Raw genomic sequence first — 11025 nt, forward strand, 5'->3', positions numbered from 1 at the left:
TTTCTCCGCGCATGCCCAATCACGGCCGGCCCCCCCGCCGGCGTGTGCGGCGGTTTCCGACATCCGATTTCAACGCGGTTTTCACCAGTGGCTTCGTCTCTTCCTCCTCTACACAGTGGTATGGTCAAAACACAATTTTGACAACTTTCATTTTTTAGCAAAATCAAACACCACTTTAAACCAAAAGCTCTGATACCAATTGTTGGGAATTCCGACCGGTGATGTACTGATATTTGCTCATAGGAGGCCAAGCACACTGACACAATATTTAACGTGGTTCGGCAAAACCGCCTACATCCACGGGAGAAGCCATTACATTATGTAGGGAGAGTACAAGATTTACAATAATAGAGGAGGAGGAATCATCCTCTCTTTGAGCAACTCTCAACCTCACTCTATTTCTCTCATTTTGTGCTGCAATGGCAGCCCACTCTCTCCTACATTTCTCACCTCTTTGGCTCTACTTCCTCTCTCCTTTTGCTCTCTCATATATGCCTCTATTTATAGGCATTCATGGAAGCTCTTCTTGGTTTGTTGTCAACATTGATGGCTACCAACTCTAGCTCATTCAACAATGGTGGTCACCAACTCTATCTCATTCAACAATGGTGGCTACCAATAGTCAATGGTAAATAGTTGGTGCCTTACATGAAATGACAACCAACCTAACACCGGTAAAATGCAGGATGCAAGTATTCTTCCACGAGCTCAAAGTAGTTTTTTTTCTTCCAAGTAATGTAACCAATCAACTCCACCCATTTGCTTCCATTAGCAGGGACAAGAACTCCACTCCTCACTGTGGTCACATGACCATAGCTATCTACTAGTGGCATTTTACAGCACAAAGAATCAACCTGATTTTTTGGCAGATAACCCTGCAAAAATGACTGGTACAAGAAGCAAGCATAGGCGATTGCTTTCTTCCGATTAGAATTGAAGTGATTAGTAACAGCCACTGCATAGTTATGTACATTTACGGTAGCAACTTTCACCTCATCTGTAAGCCACTGCAGGATGTCTTCCTGTTTGGGAAATGAATGGATGGCTTCCTGTGTACGTTTCGGAAGAAAAAACCGATTTCCTACAAATCCATATTCCTTGTTCCAATCAATCAACCAAGATATTTGATGCCTTTGGCGTGATCGGCACAGCAACTTCTCTCTATTCCGCTGAGCAGATTCATTGATGCTGCACAAAGACATGCTACCATCACGATCTGCATATTTTATAAGTGGAATATTCCCCATGGTGGTGTTGCAAAACTTGGTGGGCCAATTATCGGCCACGAAAAGAAAAGCTGCAGATAAACATCTTCTGAGACTCCCATTAAGAGATTAAAATTTTTAACGCGCCTTGCATACCATTCATTGTTCACAGGTCCCACACACATGAAATCGAGTACGTGATCATACTATGATTCATCAAAGTAAGAGCTCAGAACATACCAGCAATGGGATGAAAGATTATATAATCTCACCCCTTCCTTCCTTGCCTTGTTCAATATACTCCGGAATGCAGGCATTATTCGACCAATTTCTGATGGTTTGTGAAAAAACTTCTGCTTTGTGCTAGACTCACTTGGAACAATTTCTTCTTCAGCCAGCTGCTATTATAGATTCCCTCACAGCATTAAATGTTGGATAGTGAGACGTCTTGATTGGCAAGAAATGGAACATTCGAGGTATACTAGACGCTGGTGCATCTTCCGTCATTTTAACTAGCGAGACTAAAGCATTAATAAAAGCAAGAGGTACACAATCAAGAATCCCTTGATTCCATTTGTCATCCAAAAGGATTGTTTCCCTGGATGATTCCAGAATAAAATCCGCTTGAATTATGAAGGGGAAATTTGTGATCATTTCTGTAGGAAGAAATGCATAGATTCCAGGGGAGCTTATTCCTCTACGCAGACATTCGCCATTAGGAAAAGCCAAAGTGAGTACCCAATCTTCCACTTCCATTCTCTTCTCGACTTTGTTTTCTTGTTTCACTGCGAACTTCTGTTTCCACACATAGTAGCTGCATTTTCTATCTAGCTCATCAGTACAGTTTTCCTCCTCCATAGACAGATGGAGTGTGTAGGACTCAGCATCCATGCTCTTCCTTGTCCTGAAATTAGTCTCTGTTGTAATAGCTATTTCACCAACTTTATTGAGCTCAGGATTCTCATTATCTTCCCTGACAGAAAGACTTTTTATCTTCGAAAGAAATAAAAGGACTTCAGGATGAATGCTTGACAGCTGCTTCTTCACAGGATTCACCTTGTCAGGCTTCAGAGGCAAGACTATTGCTGTTGTTGGAAGTGTTGAGCCAGAACCGTATATTTGTTTTATGTCAGAAAGAGATGGATTCTCCTCAACCCATTCTGGAACAATGATTCTTCTTAACTTTTCTGTTTTCAATCAGCCAATTTGATTACATAAATCAATTCCAACACAAACACCACTCAACTTTAAGAATTCCTATTCATGTATTGGAATTAAACATCCAAAATGCTAGAAGTTGAAATGTGATCAGAAATTTAACAAACAGAATGATCTTATTTTATACACGGACAGCATAAAGATAAGTATTAATCCATGAAAACCTGAAAGGCTAGAAGTTGAAATGTGATCAGAAATTGAGTGCGTGAGAAAATTACCCTTCTCCCCAATATAACAACGTTTCCTGTTTCCCTTCTTTGTGGAATTCCCAACACTGCAAATGGACTCTTTGTTTTTAGCAGAAAACGCCTTCTCGTTATTGAAAATCAGCAGAGTGGTTGTTATATCACGACATGTTAACACCAACTCAAGCGATGGGTCTCCACCCTCCAAGTACTCATTGTCTTCTGCATTCTGAAAATGAAAATTCACCACTAAGTGAATAACAGAACAAAATTTTAACTACTTGAAAATTAAGGAACACACGCACAAACTTGTTTTGTGATTATGACGTGGAACTTGCTGTGAATACGTTTATGGAACATATTGATAAGGCAAAGTCCGGGAAGAAGTCCGGACATGTAATCTAACAAAAATGGCCATAATTTTATATTCGACTACTGAATCTGACTTAAATTTTATCAAATACTTCTACGGGCCCAATTCTATAGAAGGTCACCTTGATGTAATCACGCGAGGTACAGAATGCCTACAGATTAAAATAACGAGGTGAAGAAAAATTAAACAAGAAAACCTGAATGAGTTCCTTGAGAAAGTAGGTGGATATCTTTAGTGTAGAGTTCAGCAGAGAGATACTTGACAGCCTGGTCAAGCATAGGAGCCAAAGGGTTCTCCTCTCCTCCTATTGAGAAGATTGATTTTCTTATGTGTTCTTTCGGAGTCGCCATTGCAACGAAAACAGATTCAAGAGATTGCGAAAGGAAGCTTAGCATGGAAGAAAACACGTTAAAATGGGAGGGGGAGATGAAGTGGTAAACTATTAACACGTTATTTTAAAAGTGTATTTTTAAAACAAGTTGGTAAATTGATGATTTTTTATAATCTTGATGTATTTATATTAAAAATTAAAAAAAAAAATTATTTTATTATATTCTTAAATGAAAAACACACGTATCAAAATACCACACACCCCTGCTGATTTTGATGCGATTACTGTATTTCAGTCTTCTTGGAGTCGACGTCTTGCTCTACATTACGAAAATGGAAGTCCTTCTATTCAGAGGATTCCAACGTTATTTTTTTGTATTAATTTTACGTTATTTTATTTTTCTGACAATAAGTCTTCTTCCATCTTCATGTTTTATAATAAATACAGTTTAGTTTCTGAATGATTTTTTAATTAAATCCCTACAAATCAAATCTTAAACTTGGTCAAGATTATATTATTATTGGAAAAAAAAAAGTCTTATGTTTTCAATGGGTATTTAAATTTACTTAATTCTACCCTGTTCATCAACCAATAAAATTATAAATATATATATATATATGATGATGATGATATAAAGAATTAAAAAATTAAAATCAAAGTAAAAACACTTGGAAGAGGTAATAATAATAATTTCGACTAGAGAAATAAGAGAAAATAGAGAAAATTCAACTAGAGAAGAAAGTACCGAATTTAAAGGAATAAATAATGATCTGGTGGCTATATTTATGAAATTCACTGTTGAATTATGTTAATTTTTAAATTCATTTACACACAACTAAATATGATTTTTTATTTTCTTGAATTTTTTCTACATGTTTATCACCTGATCAACTAAACACGATTACTAACTTAGCATCCCTCGTTTCATTTCATATGAAACTTGTTTTTACATGAATAACTAAAATGTGTAACTCGATTTTACAAGAACAACCTATACCCATAACTCAACGAGGAAAGTTCATTTTTATGTGAACTTTCTCTACAACTTTATCGGCAGAAATCGTTTTAATGGGCCAGGAGATAATAGAAAGACTTGCTGGAAAAGCACTTAACAGTTGATATTGAAGATTATCCTAGAGGAGAAAAGAGAAAGCAGACATTTCCTAGCTATATATACACACACAGAGACACGCGAATGAGAGACTTTTTTCACTTGTGAATGTTTGCTTTAAACTCTGATTCGACCGACCTCCTGAAGTCTTCCTCAATTCATGGCAGTGCCCTTTTGCAAAGAAGAAATTGAAGAATAACACTACCGTTTAGGTGTGAACTAGCTAGCTAGTATCATTGATTTGATGATGAAAGTGTGAAGAATATGTGTGAGATTATTTGTCTCCTCGCAATCCCTGACTTCAGGTAGCGATACTAGTGTGCGAGCTTCGGGTTAGTCTAACATGGAATTCCTAAAATTCTCGCAAGCTCCTAGATCCAGTGGTGATAATTCAGAGAAATGGATTGTCCTTGTGTACAAAAATTAACGAGAAGAAGAAGAAGAAGAAGAAGAATCCCTCCCAGAACTCACAGGATGAACACGAGTCACAACTTTTTTGATGATGAGCTTTTATTGACAGAGACATGAATTCCCGTATAGATTAAAATCATCGATGCTAGCAACTTCAAGCAGCAGGCTCAATGTGCTTGATTTACAGAAAGATTTTTTCAAAAACATGAACGGGACAAAGTCAATTGTTTTACAAGATTCAATTCAATTAATCAGTTCTCTGTCCTTCTTAACTATCTCGATCAACATAGTCTATACATGTCGTCCGCAATGATTTCTTAAATTTAATTTAGCGAATTTTGTTTAGTGGTCACTCTTTCTTTGCCAGCAGAAAGTGAGTCTCGTAGAACTTGGAATCATTAAAATTTAAATAAATAAAAGTACTTGCATTTCGATGCAGATCAAGATACTTTTTATTATGAAATAATAATTTGTTCTTCAGGAACAAAACAATTTAACTAATTATTAAGGGTAAAATATTTTTTTTTTATTGGAATCATTTGCCATTGTTATATTAATAAGAACCAGACCAGTTTTTTTACCTGTTGAGTGCATAATAAAATAACTTAAATAAAGCAAAAATTTCAAAATTAAATCCATGATTTTGGTCTTTTAATGATTTGGTTGCATATTGACATATCTATATTGCCCTTAAAAGCAACCAAAAAAAAACAAATATCCAAGAATTATTTTCTATTTTTATCATAGTTTTTGAATAATAATCAATTCAATCTTTGCACCATCCTTTTTAAAAATTAAGTGTATCCTATCAATTCGTATTTATATTAATTTTAATTTTTATTATTTTAATTGTTTTTTTTTTGTTTTTTATGCTTTTATTGATTTATTTTATTTTTTAATTTAGTCCTTCATTATTATTTTTGTTTATTTTTTTATATCAGATTTAATTCTTATTGTTTTAATTGCTATTTTTTTTAGATGATTAAGGATTTTACATCATCATGCTTTTGTGTTTGCCTTCTCTGAAGTAATTTTAGTCTCATGACCTAGGTCACAAGTTTCGAAAATTAAACTGGTTTTACTTTGGTCTTTTATTTTAGTTTTTTTTTAATTTTATTATTCAATATTAGATTATTGGCCTTGAGTTTTGTGATTTTTTTCTCTTTTTCTCTATGTGGAGTTTTCCTGAGTCACGGGTTAATCGAGTTAACCCAAATTGACTCAAGGGTTTTTTACAATGTTTTTTTAATTCATTTTTTTAATTTTCTCTTTCGTCATTTAGTTTACTTAAGAGTTGATCTTTATTATTTTATTCAAATTCTTAGGGGCAAGTTTATCCTAATCTTGCGAATGAGCTGTGAATTTGACATACCAACTCGAATCAAGTTTTGTAAACAAAATTGGTTCTTTTTTTAATTAATCCTTCAATGTTTGGTTTACTAATAATTGAGCTTTGAGTTCTTTTTACTCTTCTCTTTATAAAATTATCTTATTCTCATTTAATTTTTATTTTATTATCAAATAAGATTGTTGATACATTTTAATAATATTTAGAGGATATTTTCATAATATTAGCAAGCATTCAACTTTTTTTTAATTTGTTATTGAACTTTTTTTTGTTTGTTTTTTTATTATCATTGATTTTTTTAATAACATTATTACATTAACCAAGATTATTGGATCCATATACCAGCATCCTATAATTGTTTTTTCTCCTCTCTTTTTTTCTTTCTCTCTCTAGAAATCATACTAGCCTATAAAATTTGAAAGGTATATTGTCATATGTTCATTGAATCAAACTTGGTTCTTATTATTCGATTTATTGGCTATTTTTTTTAATTTTATTCTTTTACATTTAAATTGTTGGGAATTTGACATATGTTTTTTTTATTTCTTTTCTATGAGGTTAGTTCAGCCTCAAGATCTAGGTAACGAATTTGTCATGCTAACTCGGATTAACTCGATTTTTTTTCAATTACATCCGTTGATATTAAGTTGTCTTCGAATTAAGTTTTGTACTTTTTTTTCTTTTTCGGCAAGCATTCCTTTTTTTCTGCAGGTTATCATTATCACCTTTTCTTTGTAAATTCAGTTAATTTATTGTTATTATTTTGTTAATCATATAAGTAAATGAAACCATCTTATTTGATTTAGTAAGTTCTATAACTTAAGTAGTAGATTTTTTTTATTTTTTTTAGAACATGCTAGTACCATAACAAAAAAAAATTATTTTGAGAAAATATTAGCTCAGCACGGCCACCTATCTAGTTTAAGGGTATATTTGAGATTCTAATAATGATGGCAGTTCAAATTATTTTTTTCTTAGAAATGTATTAAAATAAAGTTTTTTTTAATTTTTTAAAAATTATTTTTGATATTAGTATATCAAAAAAAATTTAAAAATATAAAACAATTCATTTTAAGTAAAAAATAAATAAATAAATTTGAAAAAACATGGTTTACCACGTTTCTAAACATACATTAAGATTGAGTTACTTCCATCAGTCATTACACAGGAGACCATGATACACTTTGTTTGACAAACCAACAAGCCTCATTCTTGTCATAACTCATTTATTTTTATATTTGTTGTTTCCAGGGACACTCTTGTTTTTTCTGTGAAGTGCTGTAGTTATTTTGTTAAATTGTTATACAATCGAAAAATTGAAATAAAAAATGACACAAAAGGATACTTATAATATTTATTATGGTGCTATAATCATACAGGAAAACATCAAATGACCAAGATAATTAATCCCCAACATATCATGATTAAACTAAATTTAATTTAAAACTTAAAAAGCCGAAGTAATATTTTTTTTCTATTAGAACTTGATCATGCCAGGATAAAGCTTGCCTTCTTATAATCATGAAGAAGAGGCTTGATTATGCTAGGAAGGGTGTTAGCAAGCCCTTGGATTCATTTTCTGGATTTTTCTCTCTCAATTTTGCAGTCACGACGAGTCTTCGAGTCCATTAATTTCTTTGTGGTAGGAAAGTTTTGCTCCATCTACTATATTTTAGACAACTTTGGCAGTTGCGTCAGATTAAACCCTAAATTCAATGTATCATTGTAGCCATGCAGACTGCAATACGCAGATTCTTTTGGTCTTCAAACAACCTGCGCTGTTCGTTCCATCGATGAGTTCCAGCAGGGGGGGCATCCTGATAAACTCGGTATGGCACATTTCTGAGCCTGTTTCTAGGTCCTTCAGCGAAGTATCTAGACCTCAAAATTCAGCAAGACTCGGTTATCTGGTCTCCATGCCCGATTCTTGGGCACAATTGTTAAACTCAGCTTTAGTTAGACTTGGAGCTCCATTCAAAGCTTGACTCATACTGGGTTTTCAGTTAAATCAAACAACTTCGAATCAAAGCTTGACCGAGAAAATTCTCATAAAAATCCTTCTTGAATCAGCACCAAAACAATTTCTTTGATCATCTCAAATCTTCAGGTATTTCTTTATTAGCTTCTCCGATAAAGCAAAAATCATGTCGCTTTGACATCAGTTTCTTGAGTTACCATGCAACAAGGAAAGAATATTCCCATTAAGTAGCCCAACGTACTTTACGCCTCATGAACAAAACACAAAATCTTATCAAGCTAGGGCCACGCTGGAGGACTAGAAATTGCTGGCACCAACCTTGGACCTCCCTGAATAGCACTGCTTGCCCAAGCTTCCAACTCCTAGGTAGGCCCTGAAGGAAGAATAAATTCATAGTGCAATACGCACTTGACCAGTAACACTATCATCAAGTTCAAAGGCGCGCAGAATATCCACGAATGAATCAAGGTTTACAGTCAATAGAGATGAATGAGGAAGAACACTTCTAATCTTAACTTGAAAAACGTCCACTTCCAACAACTGTACAAGAAAAGTGGTGTGGATTATAGACTGGCTCGCCATGGCCTCTGTTGTGTAGATTATGCACTTTATATGATGAGGTACAACAAATGGAAGCAATAATTGTAAAACAAAAACAAGAGGCATTTAAGAACCAAAATGAAAACTAAACACCTAACCCAAAAGGAAAAGTTTCACGTCATGATTGTTGCTACCTCCGATTGCCAAAAACCTCCGATTTACCCTTGAATAACTGATTCATTGATAGCCCAACTGATGATGGATTAAACGGACGGATAAATTTTCGAGATGGAGCCATCTGGAGGTCTTCTTTATTGGTTTTTGTTCTCCTGGAAGGACCTCCAATGGCTCCAGTACTTTTAATAGATGATGATTTTGAATCGAATATTGATGAACTAAAGGAAGAATCTGATGGACCAAATGAAGCAGGGCCACCTTTATGTGATGCGTCCATGGGATGTCCAACTGCTGCATCCTGATGAGGAGGTGGGAATTTCTCACTCTTGCTCTTAGCGTTTGCTTGTGTCATGGCTCTCCATCTCTGGATAGAATCAAGCAGATGAGAGTTTCAAGTCAAACTTTACTTTGAAAAACCAAGAAGCGTAAAGAACGAATGACATCTGCAGATCATGAAGTACAGGACCTAACCATTTGACAATTCTGACCACTTGATTTGACAACTGACCTAAGATGCCTAGGACAAAGTGGATGTCCTCATATAACAAGGACCTGTGACTGACCATGTTTTTTTAACGATAGGAAAAGTGTGGTAACTAAAAGAGATCAAGAAGAGATATCACAAAAGCAACCTCAAAATTAGACTTGCGCAAAAAGTCTACAAGACCCAGCCAAGTAAATATATACCTAGGAACTCATCAAGAATGAAATGACACAGAATGAACAAGTAGTGTAAAGATGGACGGATTCAGGGGTGGCTATGTTTCTGCATCTTGCAGCAAAAGGAGCTAAATAAAGAAACAGTTACTATAAAGGTAACAAGAGAAAGTCCTTTAAATACATCTAAGTTTGCTGGATTCTCTGCATTGGCCTCTGGAGCTGGGATTGCCCGACCAGGCCGATCACGTATTCTTACTCTTCTGGCACCATCAACAGCATTAGCTTTTCCACTAAGGCCCCTTTGCCTGAGAAGGAAAATAGATAATTAAAGATCATCTTTCAGCATATAGCCAGGAATACTGGTCCAAAACCAAATATGGTAGGCGACAAAGACAAATCAACTAACCTTCTTGCTTCTTCATCTCTCAACTTCACATCCAATTCTTTACTGGGCGGATACTTAGGCAAACTCGACGGCTCACACGCATAAGGTTCGGTGGTGAAGAACTATAGTAAGAAAACAAACAAGAAGATTACATTCTATATTGCATAATATCAATCCAGAAATAAGCTCTGGGAAACTAAAATTTATGGAGAAGTAAAAGTAGTAAAAATATATCACCCAAGTCCTTGTGTTAAACAATAAATATTAATTTGAAAGTTTTCAAAATATAAAGCCATCTTCAAACAGATATGTACTAGCTTGGCAAATAATTAAGTTAAAATCACTCACTTCACTATTTAGAGCTGCAGTGGCAGTGACTCGATCATCAGGATCTATCGAAAGAAGAGTTTCAATTAAAGGCAGAGAAGAAGCGGGAAAGTCCTTGAAGGTTTCTGCTATAAATCGTTTGTATGGTTGCTGTGGTTTAAAAAGTGTAGCATTTGGCAATTTGGATTTCTTCCAGTATTCCTCGGATGGAGAGCCACATAGCTTAAATATCTTATGTAGTTGTTCGACCTAAGCAGGGAAAGAAGTGAAAAGTAAATCTCAACTGTGAACAGTGAACCTGCCAGCTGAAAGAGAAAATAACAAACACAACAATATCATCTATAGAAATAATGAGGAATGGTTGCGATAATACTGCCAAACTACTAAAAGCAATACAAACTCCAAAACCAAAATAATGCAAGATATAATCATTGAAGGTGTACTGATTTAACCTACTATGCCTAACGTTTCTTGATAACAGAACGTTTCCATGGTTGGGAGCTCAGACGACTGAAGATTTATCCGGGCATCAGAGTACTTGGTTTGATGCTATCAATTTCCCTGACAATGTTCAAAATCTACATAACATAATCCAGTAGACCATATTATTCTGTAATACTATACAGCCCAAGATGATTAATAGAGGTAGGGGTTATTCCTCCTGTCTTGCTATTCCTATATCTCAAACCTGGCTCCCATGGCTGAGCATATGACTTGACATGACAACCTCATACTAATCAGGGCATAGACCTAAAATATTGTGTGAAGATTCCTGC

At 34.8% G+C, this 11025-nt stretch overlaps 1 pseudogene; it reads right to left on the minus strand.

Annotated features, from left to right (window-relative positions):
• Positions 1 to 11025, minus strand: part of LOC105138598 (uncharacterized) — a 24840-nt pseudogene that overhangs the window by 11647 nt on the left and 2168 nt on the right.

The sequence above is a fragment of the Populus euphratica genome, unplaced genomic scaffold, assembly GCF_000495115.2.
Source record: "Populus euphratica unplaced genomic scaffold, PopEup_1.0 scaffold79.1, whole genome shotgun sequence".
NCBI lineage: Eukaryota > Viridiplantae > Streptophyta > Magnoliopsida > Malpighiales > Salicaceae > Populus > Populus euphratica.